Consider the following 10418-nt stretch of genomic DNA (forward strand, 5'->3'; position numbering starts at 1 on the left):
GACACAGAGGGGAGAGAGAGACAGACAGAGGGGGGAGAGAGAGAGAGACAGAGGGGGGAGAGAGAGGGGAGAGAGATAGATAGAGATAGAGGGGAGAGAGAGAGGGAGGAGAGAGAGAGAGACACACAGAGGGGAGAAAGAGAGAGAGACAGAGGGGAGAGAGACAGAGGGGAGAAAGGGAGAGAGACAGATGGGAGAGAGAGACAGACAGAGGGGGGGAGAGAGAGAGAGGGGAGAGAGAGACAGAAGGGAGACAGAGGGGAGAGAGAGACAGGGGAGAGAGAGACAGAGGGGAGAGAGAGACAGAGGGGAGAGAGAGAGAGACAGAGGGGAGAGAGAGAGAGACAGAGGGGAGAGACACAGAGGAGAGAGAGAGAGAGACAGAGGAGAGAGAGAGAGACAGAGGGGAGAGAGACAGACAGAGGGGAGAGAGACAGACAGAGGGGGGAGAGAGAGACAGAGGGGAGAGAGAGAGACACAGAGGGGAGAGAGAGACACACAGAGGGGAGAGAGAGACAGAGGGGGAGAGAGAGAAAGAGGGGAGAGAGAGAGACAGAGGGGAAAAAGAGAGTGACAGAGGGGAGAGACACAGAGGGGAGAGAGAGAGATACAGAAGGGAGAGAGACAGAGTGGGGAGAGAGAGACAGAGGGGAGAGAGAGAGAGACAGAGGGGAAAGAGAGAGAGAGACAGAGGGGAGAGACACAGAGGGGAGAGAGAGAGAGACAGAAGGGAGAGAGAGATACAGAAGGGAGAGAGACAGAGTGGGGAGAGAGAGACAGAGGGGAGAGAGAGAGACAGAGGGGAGAGAGAGAGAGAGAGAGAGAGAGAGAGAGAGAGAGAGAGAGAGAGAGAGAGAGAGAGAGAGAGAGAGAGAGAGAGAGAGACAGAGGGGAGAGACACAGAGGGGGGAGAGAGAGAGACAGAGGAGAGAGAGACAGAAGGGAGAAAGAGAGAGAGAGGGAGAGAGACAGAAGGGAGAGAGAGAGAGAGACAGAGGGGAGAAAGAGAGAGACAGAGGGGAGAGAGAGAGACAGAGGGGAGAGAGAGACACAGAGGGGAGAGAGAGACACAGAGGGGAGAGAGAGACAGAGGGGAGAGAGAGACAGAGGGGAGAGAGAGAGACAGACAGAGGGGGGAGAGAGAGAGACAGAGGGGGAGAGAGAGAGGGGGGAGAGAGAGAGACACAGAGGGGAGAAAGAGAGAGAGACAGAGGGGAGAGAGACAGAGGGGAGAAAGGGAGACAGACAGAGGGGAGAGAGAGAGACAGAGGGGGGGAGAGAGAGAGACAGAAGGGAGAGAGAGAGAGAGAGGGAGAGAGACAGAAGGGAGAGAGAGACAGAGGGGAGAAAGAGAGAGACAGAGGGGAGAGACAGAGGGGAGAGAAAGAGACACAGAGGGGAGAGAGAGACAGACAGAGGGGGGAGAGAGAGAGAGACAGAGGGGGGAGAGAGAGGGGAGAGAGATAGAGATAGAGGGGAGAGAGAGAGGGAGGAGAGAGAGAGAGACACACAGAGGGGAGAAAGAGAGAGAGACAGAGGGGAGAGAGACAGAGGAGAGAAAGGGAGAGAGACAGATGGGAGAGAGAGACAGACAGAGGGGGGAGAGAGAGAGAGGGGAGAGAAACAGAGGGGAGAGAGAGACAGAAAGGAGACAGAGGGGAGAGAGAGACAGAGGGGAGAGAGAGACAGAGGGGAGAGAGAGACAGAGGGGAGAGAGAGAGAGAGAGAGACAGAGGGGAGAGACACAGAGGAGAGAGAGACAGAGGAGAGAGAGACAGAGGAGAGAGAGAGAGACAGAGGGGAGAGAGACAGACAGACGGGAGAGAGACAGACAGAGGGGGAGAGAGAGAGAGGGACAGAGGGGAGAGAGACAGAGGGGAGAGACAGAGGGGGGGAGAGACACACAGAGGGGAGAGAGAGAGACAGAGGGGAGAGAGAGACAGAGGGGAGAGAGAGATAGTTAGACAGAGGGGAGAGAGAGACAGAGGGGAGAGAGAGAGAGAGAGAGAGAGAGAGAGAGAGAGAGAGAGACACACAGAGGGGAGAAAGAGAGAGACAGAGGGGAGAGAGAGAGACAGAGGGGAGAAAGAGAGAGAGAGAGAGAGAGGGGAGAGAGACAGAGGGGAGAGAGAGACATAGACATAAGGGAGAGAGAGAGAGAGAGACAGACAGAGGGGGGAGAGAGAGAGAGACAGAGGGGGGAGAGAGAGAGGGGAGATATAGAGAGATAGAGGGGAGAGAGAGAGACAGAAGGGAGAGAGAGAGAGAGACAGAGGGGAGAGAGAGACAGAGGGGAGAGAGAGAGACAGAGGGGAGAAAGAGAGAGAGACACAAAGGGGAGAGAGAGAGACACAGAGGGGAGAGAGACAGAGGGGAGAGAGACAGAGGGGAGAGAGAGACAGAGGGGAGAGAGAGACAGAGACAGAGGGGGGAGAGAGAGAGACAGAGGGGAGAGAGAAAGAGAGAGACAGTAGGGAGAGAGAGAGAGAGAGAGAGAGAGAGAGAGAGAGAGACAGAGGGGAGAGAGAGAGACAGAGGGGAGAGAGAGAGAGAGAGAGAGAGAGAGAGAGAGAGAGAGACAGAGGGGACAGAGACAGAGGGGAGAGAGAGAGAGAGAGGGGGAGAGACAGACAGAGGGGGGAGAGAGAGAGAGAGGGACAGAGGGGAGAGAGCCAGAGGGGGGGGAGAGAGTTAGACTGAGGGGAGAGAGAGACAGAGGGGAGAGAGAGAGACAGAGGGGAGAGAGAGAGACAGGAGAGAAAGAGACAGAGAGACAGAGGGGAGAGAGACAGAGGGGAGAGAGAAAGAGAGAGACAGACAGAGGGGGGAGAGAGAGAGACAGAGGGGGGAGAGAGAGAGACAGAGGGGGGAGAGAGAGAGACAGAGGGGAGAGAGAGAGAGAGACAGAGGGGGGAGAGAGAGAGACAGAGGGGAGAGAGAGAGACAGAGGGGAGAGAGAGAGAGACACAGAGGGGAGAGAGAGACAGAGACAGAGGGGGGAGAGAGAGAGGGGAGAGAGAGACAGAGGCAAGAGAGAAAGAGAAAGACAGTCGGGAGAGAGAGAGAGAGAGAGAGACAGAGGGGAGAGAGAGAGGGGGGAGAGAGAGAGACAGAGGGGAGAGAGAGAGAGAGACAGAGGGGAGAGAGAGACAGAGGGGAGAGAGACAGAGGCAGAGGGGAGAGAGACACAGTGGGGAAAGAGACAGAGGGGAGAGACAGAGGGGAGAGAGAGAGAGACAGAGGGGAGAGAGAGAGAGAGACAGAGGGGAGAGAGAGAGAGAGAGACAGAGGGGAGAGAGAGAGACAGAGGGGAGAGAGAGAGACAGAGGGGAGAGAGAGAGGCAGAGAGGAGAGAGACAGAGGGGGGAGAGAGAGACAGAGGCGGGAGACAGAAACAGAGGGTGGAGAGAGAGACAAAGGGGGGAGAGAGAGAGACAGAGGTGGGAGAGAGAGACAGAGGGGGGGAGAGAGAGACAGAGGGGGGAGAGAGAGACAGAGGGGGGGAGAGAGAGACAGAGGGGGGGAGAGAGAGACAGAGGGGAGAGAGAGAAATAGTTGAAAAAATTTTAAAAAAAGTTGAAAAAAATAAAAAAAAATTACACCGGCACCAGTAACGGTCATAGAGTCAGTAGTCAGTACACTTCTTTTTTACCCCCTCCCCGGCCTACCGGTATGTTGTGCGACTTTCTTAGGCAAGGGCCAGGGAAGCAGCTGATGCTGTCGTCTAGAGTCCGGATCCACCTCTGTCTCACTCTATTAAATTTGCTGCTCAGTCCCAACAGGAGTGTCACACACAGCAGTCTCTCTCACTTTGTTGTTCCCGCCAGACTGGTCCTCACTTTGCGCATGCGCAGCAGGGAGTCAAACAACTCCGGTCAGTATGTTCTCCTGGTGCTGTCAATCACCAGGAGAAAATACATAACCGGCATTTTTTCAGCCGCACTGCAGCTATAAATAACCACCGGGTGGCGCAGCAGAGCAGCTAGCGATAAAAATGTATGCAAAATATTGTGCAATAGAGAGAAAGCAGAAAATGCTGCCTCTATTGAGCAAAATAATAGAGGTGAAAATTTTGACCAAATTTTTTTTTTAATAAAATTTTATTTTTAATTTCAATTTGCCCCAAATGGCAGGTGCGGCAATGCCTCACCTACCTCCTATAAGTGCACGTCACACATACATTTACACACGCACAAACGCATACACAGACTACACACATGCACCCACCCATACAGACACAGATGCACACACACTCCATGAACCCCCAGCCCAAATGAAGAAAAAAAAAATATCTGAATAAAATATAATTTTTCCAATTGCCCCCTATTGGAACATTAATATTTATTTTCTAGCCCAAAAAATTAAAAGCAAAACGGCTAGATTACGAGTCTTGCGTTAGGCTTAAAAAGCAGCGTTAAGAGGTCCCAACGCTGCTTTTTAATGCCCGCTGGTATTACGAGTCTTGAAGGTACAGGTGTACTGCTCACTTTTTTGGCCAGACTTGGAAATACAGCAAATCCACTTACGTCAATTGCGTATCCTATATTTTAAATGGGACTTGCATAGCGCCAGTATTACGAGTCTGACAAAAAGTGAGCGGTACAGCCTCTCCTTTCAAGCCTGGTACCGCATTTTAAAGTCAGTAGTTAAGAGTTTTACACTACAACGCCATAGCATAAAACTCTTAACTAAAGTGCTAAAAAGTACACCCATAAACTACCTATTGACCCCTAAACTGAGGCCCCCCACATCGCAAACACTAAAATAAATATTTTAACCCCTAATCTGCCGAACCAGACATCACCGCTACTATAATAAAAATATTAACCCCTAAACCGCCGCACTCCCGCATCGCAAACACTAGTTAAATATTATTAACCCCTAATCTGCCATCCCTAACATCGCTGACACCTATCTACATTTATGAACCCCTAATCTGCCATCCCCAACGTCGCTGCCACTATATTAAATGTATTAACCCCTAAACCTAAGTCTAACCCTAACCCCCCTAACTTAAATATAATTACAATATAATTACAATAAATCTAAATAAAATTACTACAGTTAACTAAATTATTCCTATTTAAAACTAAATACTTACCTATAAAATAAACCCTAAGCTAGCTACAATATAACTAATAGTTACATTGTATCTAGCTTAGGGTTTATTGTTATTTTACAGGCAAGTTTGTATTTATTTTAACTAGGTACAATAGTTATTAAGTAGTTATTAACTATTTAATAACTACCTAGTTAAAATAACGACAAATTTACCTGTAAAATAAAACCTAACCTAAGTTACACTAACACTTAACACTAAACTAAATTAAATAAAATTAATTACAATTAAATACAATTATCTAAAGTAAGAAAAAAACAAACACTAAATTACAGAAAATAATAAAGGAATTACAAGATTTTTAAAATAATTACACCTAATCTAATCCCCCTAACAAAATATAAAAGCCCCCCCAAAATAAAAAAAAAGCCCTACCCTACACTAAATTACAAATAGCCCCTTAAAATTGCCTTTTGCGAGGCATTGCCCCAAAGTAATCAGCTCTTTTACCTGAAAAAAAAGTACAAATACCCCCCAACATTAAAACCCACCACCCACACAACCAACTCTACTCTAAAACCCACCCAATCCCCCCTTAAAAAAAACTAACACTAACCCCTTGAAGATCACCTTACCGGGAGACGTCTTCACCCAACCGGGCAGAAGTGGTCCTCCAGACGGGCAGAAGTCTTCATCCAACCGGGCAGAAGTGGTCCTCCAGATGGGCAGAAGTCTTCATCCAGATGGCATCTTCTATCTTCATCCATCCGGCGCAGAGCGGGTCCATCTTCAAGACATCCGACGCGGAGCATCCTCTTCTTTCTTCGTCCGATGACTGAATGAAGCTTCCTTTAAATGACGTCATCCAAGATGGTGTCCCTTCAATTCCAATTGGCTGATAGAATTCTATCAGCCAATCAGAATTAAGGTAGAAAAAACACTATTGGCTGATCCAATCAGCAAATAGGATTGAGCTGGCATTCTATTGGCTGTTCCTTTTTTTTAAGGGGGGATTGGGTGGGTTTTAGAGGAGGATTGGTTGTGTGGGTGGTGGGTTTTAATGTTGGGGGGGATTTGTAATTTTTTACAGGTAAAAACATAATTTATGCTTACCTGATAAATTTATTTCTCTTGTAGTGTATCCAGTCCACGGATCATCCATTACTTATGGGATATTCTCCTTCCCAACAGGAAGTTGCAAGAGGATCACCCAAAGCAGAGCTGCTATATAGCTCCTCCCCTAACTGTCATATCCAGTCATTCGACCGAAAACAAACAGAGAAAGGAGAAACCATAGGGTGCAGTTGTGACTGTAGTTTAATTAAAATTTAGACCTGCCTTAAAAGGACAGGGCGGGCGGTGGACTGGATACACTACAAGAGAAATAAATTTATCAGGTAAGCATAAATTATGTTTTCTCTTGTTAAGTGTATCCAGTCCACGGATCATCCATTACTTATGGGATACCAATACCAAAGCTAAAGTACACGGATGATGGGAGGGACAAGGCAGGATTAAGCGGAAGGAACCACTGCCTGAAGAACCTTTCTCCCAAAAACAGCCTCCGAAGAAGCAAAAGTATCAAATTTGTAAAATTTGGAAAAAGTGTGAAGCGACGACCAAGTCGCGGCCTTGCAAATCTGTTCAATAGAGGCCTCATTTTTAAAGGCCCAGGTGGAAGCCACAGCTCTAGTAGAATGAGCTGTAATCCTTTCAGGGGGCTGCTGTCCAGCAGTCTCATAGGCTAGGCGTATTATGCTCCGAAGCCAAAAGGAAAGAGAGGTTGCCGAAGCTTTTTGACCTCTCCTCTGTCCAGAGTAAACGACAAACAGGGTAGATGTTTGACGAAAATCTTTAATAGCTTGTAAGTAAAACTTCAAGGCACGGACTACGTCCAGATTATGTAAAAGACGTTCCTTCTTTGAAGAAGGATTAGGACACAATGATGGAACAACAATCTCTTGATTGATATTCTTGTTAGAAACCACCTTAGGTAAAAACCCAGGTTTGGTACGCAGGACTACCTTATCTGCATGAAAAATCAGATAAGGAGAATCACATTGTAAGGCAGATAGCTCAGAGACTCTCCGAGCCGAGGAAATAGCCATCAAAATCAGAACTTTCCAAGATAAAAGTTTAATATCAATGGAATGAAGGGGTTCCAACGGAACTCCTTGAAGAACTTTAAGAACCAAGTTTAAGCTCCACGGGGGAGCAACAGCTTTAAACACAGGCTTAATTCTAACCAAAGCCTGGCAAAATGCCTGGACGTCTGGAACCTCTGCCAGACGCTTGTGCAAAAGAATAGACAGAGCAGAAATCTGTCCCTTTAAGGAACTAGCTGATAATCCTTTGTCCAAGCCCTCTTGGAGAAAAGACAATATTCTAGGAATCCTAACCTTACTCCATGAGTAATTCTTGGATTCACACCAATAAAGATATTTACTCCATATCTTGTGGTAGATTTTCCTGGTAACAGGCTTTCGTGCCTGTATTAAAGTATCAATGACTGACTCGGAGAAGCCACGCTTTGATAGAATCAAGCGTTCAATCTCCATGCAGTCAGTCTCAGAGAAATTAGATTTGGATGATTGAAAGGACCTTGTATCAGAAGGTCCTGTCTTAGAGGCAGAGTCCATGGTGGAAAGGATGACATGTCCACTAGGTCTGCATACCAAGTCCTGCGTGGCCACGCAGGTGCTATCAGAATCACCGATGCTCTCTCCTGTTTGATTTTGGCAATCAGTCGAGGGAGCAGAGGAAACGGTGGAAACACATAGGCCAGGTTGAAGAACCAAGGCGCTGCTAGAGCATCTATCAGCGTCGCTTCTGGGTCCCTGGACCTGGATCCGTAACAAGGAAGCTTGGCGTTCTGGCGAGACGTCATGAGATCCAACTCTGGTTTGCCCCAATGATGAATCAACTGAGCAAACACCTCCGGATGGAGTTCCCACTCCCCCGGATGGAAAGTCTGACGACTTAGAAAATCCACCTCCCAGTTCTCCATGCCTGGGATATGGATTGCTGACATGTGGCAAGAGTGGTACTCTGCCCAGCGAATTATATTTGAGACTTCTAACATCGCTAGGGAACTCCTGGTTCCCCCTTGATGGTTTATGTAAGCCACAGTCGTGATGTTGTCCGACTGAAATCTGATGAACCTCAGTGTTGCTGAGGCCAAGCCAGAAGAGCATTGAATATCGCTCTTAACTCCAGAATATTTATTGGAAGGAGTTTCTCCTCCTGAGTCCACGATCCCTGTGCCTTCAGGGAATTCCAGACTGCACCCCAACCTAGAAGGCTGGCATCTGTTGTTACAATTGTCCAATCTGGCCTGCGAAAGGTCATACCCTTGGACAGGTGTACCCGAGACAACCACCAGAGAAGAGAATCTCTGGTCTCTTGATCCAGATTTAGCAGAGGGGACAAATCTGTGTAATCCCCATTCCACTGACTCAGCATGCATAATTGCAGCGGTCTGAGATGAAGGCGCGCAAATGGCACTATATCCATTGCCACTACCATTAAGCCGATTACCTCCATACACTGAGCTACCGAAGGGCGCGGAATAGAGTGAAGAACACGGCAAGCATTTAGAAGTTTTGATAACCTGGACTCCGTCAGGTAAATTTTCATTTCTACAGAATCTATAAGAGTCCCTAAGAAGGAGACTCTTGTGAGTGGGGATAGAGAACTCTTCTCCTCGTTCACTTTCCACCCGTGCAACCTCAGAAATGCCAGAACTATCTCTGTATGAGACTTGGCAACTTGAAAGCTTGACGCCTGTATCAGGATGTCGTCTAGACACAGAGCCACTGCTATGCCTCGCGGTCTTAGAACTGCCAGAAGTGAGCCCAGAACCTTTGTAAAGATTCTCGGGGCTGTAGCCAACCCGAAGGGAAGAGCTACAAATTGGTAATGCCTGTCTAGAAAGGCAAACCTTAGAAACCGATGATGATCTTTGTGAATCGGTATGTGAAGGTAGGCATCCTTTAAGTCCACTGTGGTCATGTACTGACCTTCTTGGATCATGGGTAGGATGGTCCGAATAGTTTCCTTTACAGCGTAGGAATGCCTCTTTCTTTATCTGATTTGCAGATAGCCTTGAAAGATGAAATCTCCCTTGTGGAGGGGAAGCTTTGAAGTCCAGAAGATATCCCTGAGATATGATCTCCAACGCCCAGGGATCCTGAACATCTCTTGCCCACGCCTGGGCGAAGAGAGAAAGTCTGCCCCCTACTAGATCCGTCGCCGGATAGGGGGCCGTTCCTTCATGCTGTCTTAGAGGCAGCAGCAGGCTTTCTGGCCTGCTTGCCTTTGTTCCAGGACTGGTTAGGTTTCCAGGCCTGCTTAGATTGAGCAAAAGTTCCCTCTTGTTTTGAAGCGGAGGAAGTTGATGCTGCACCTGCCTTGAAATTTCGAAAGGCATGAAAATTAGACTGTTTGGCCTTTGCTTTGGCCCTGTCCTGAGGAAGGGTGTGACCCTTACCTCCAGTAATGTCAGCAATAATTTCCTTCAAACCAGGCCTGAATAAGGTCTGCCCCTTGAAAGGAATGTTGAGTAATTTAGACTTCGAAGTCACATCAGCTGACCAGGATTTAAGCCATAGCGCCCTACGAGCTTGGATGGCGAATCCGGAATTCTTAGCCGTTAGTTTAGTCAAATGAACAATGGCATCAGAAACAAATGAGTTAGCTAGCTTAAGTGTTCTAAGCTTGTCAATAATTTCAGTCAATGGAGCTGTATGGATGGCCTCTTCCAGGGCCTCAAACCAGAATGCCGCCGCGGCCGTGACAGGCGCAATGCATGCAAGGGGCTGTAAAATAAAACCTTGTTGAATAAACATTTTCTTAAGGTAACCCTCCAATTTTTTATCCATTGGATCTTAAAAAGCACAACTGTCCTCAACCGGGATAGTAGTACGCTTTGATAAAGTAGAAACTGCTCCCTCCACCTTAGGGACCGTCTGCCATAAGTCCCGTGTAGTGGCGTCTATTGGAAACATTTTTCTAAATATAGGAGGTGGGGAAAAAGGCACACCCGGTCTATCCCACTCCTTGCTAATAATTTCTGTAAGCCTTTTAGGTATAGGAAAAACATCAGTACACACCGGTACCGCATAGTATTTATCCATCCTACACAATTTCTCTGGTACTGGAACTGTGTTACAGTCATTCAGAGCAGCTAATACCTCCCCAAGCAACACACGGAGGTTCTCAAGCTTAAATTTAAAATTAGAAATCTCTGAATCAGGATTCCCCGAATCAGAGATGTCACCCACAGACTGAAGCTCTCCGTCCTCATGATCTGCATATTGTGACGCAGTATCAGACATGGCCCTTACAGCATCTGCGCGCT

Source organism: Bombina bombina, chromosome 5 (genome assembly GCF_027579735.1).
Source record: "Bombina bombina isolate aBomBom1 chromosome 5, aBomBom1.pri, whole genome shotgun sequence".
NCBI classification, from domain to species: Eukaryota; Metazoa; Chordata; class Amphibia; order Anura; family Bombinatoridae; genus Bombina; species Bombina bombina.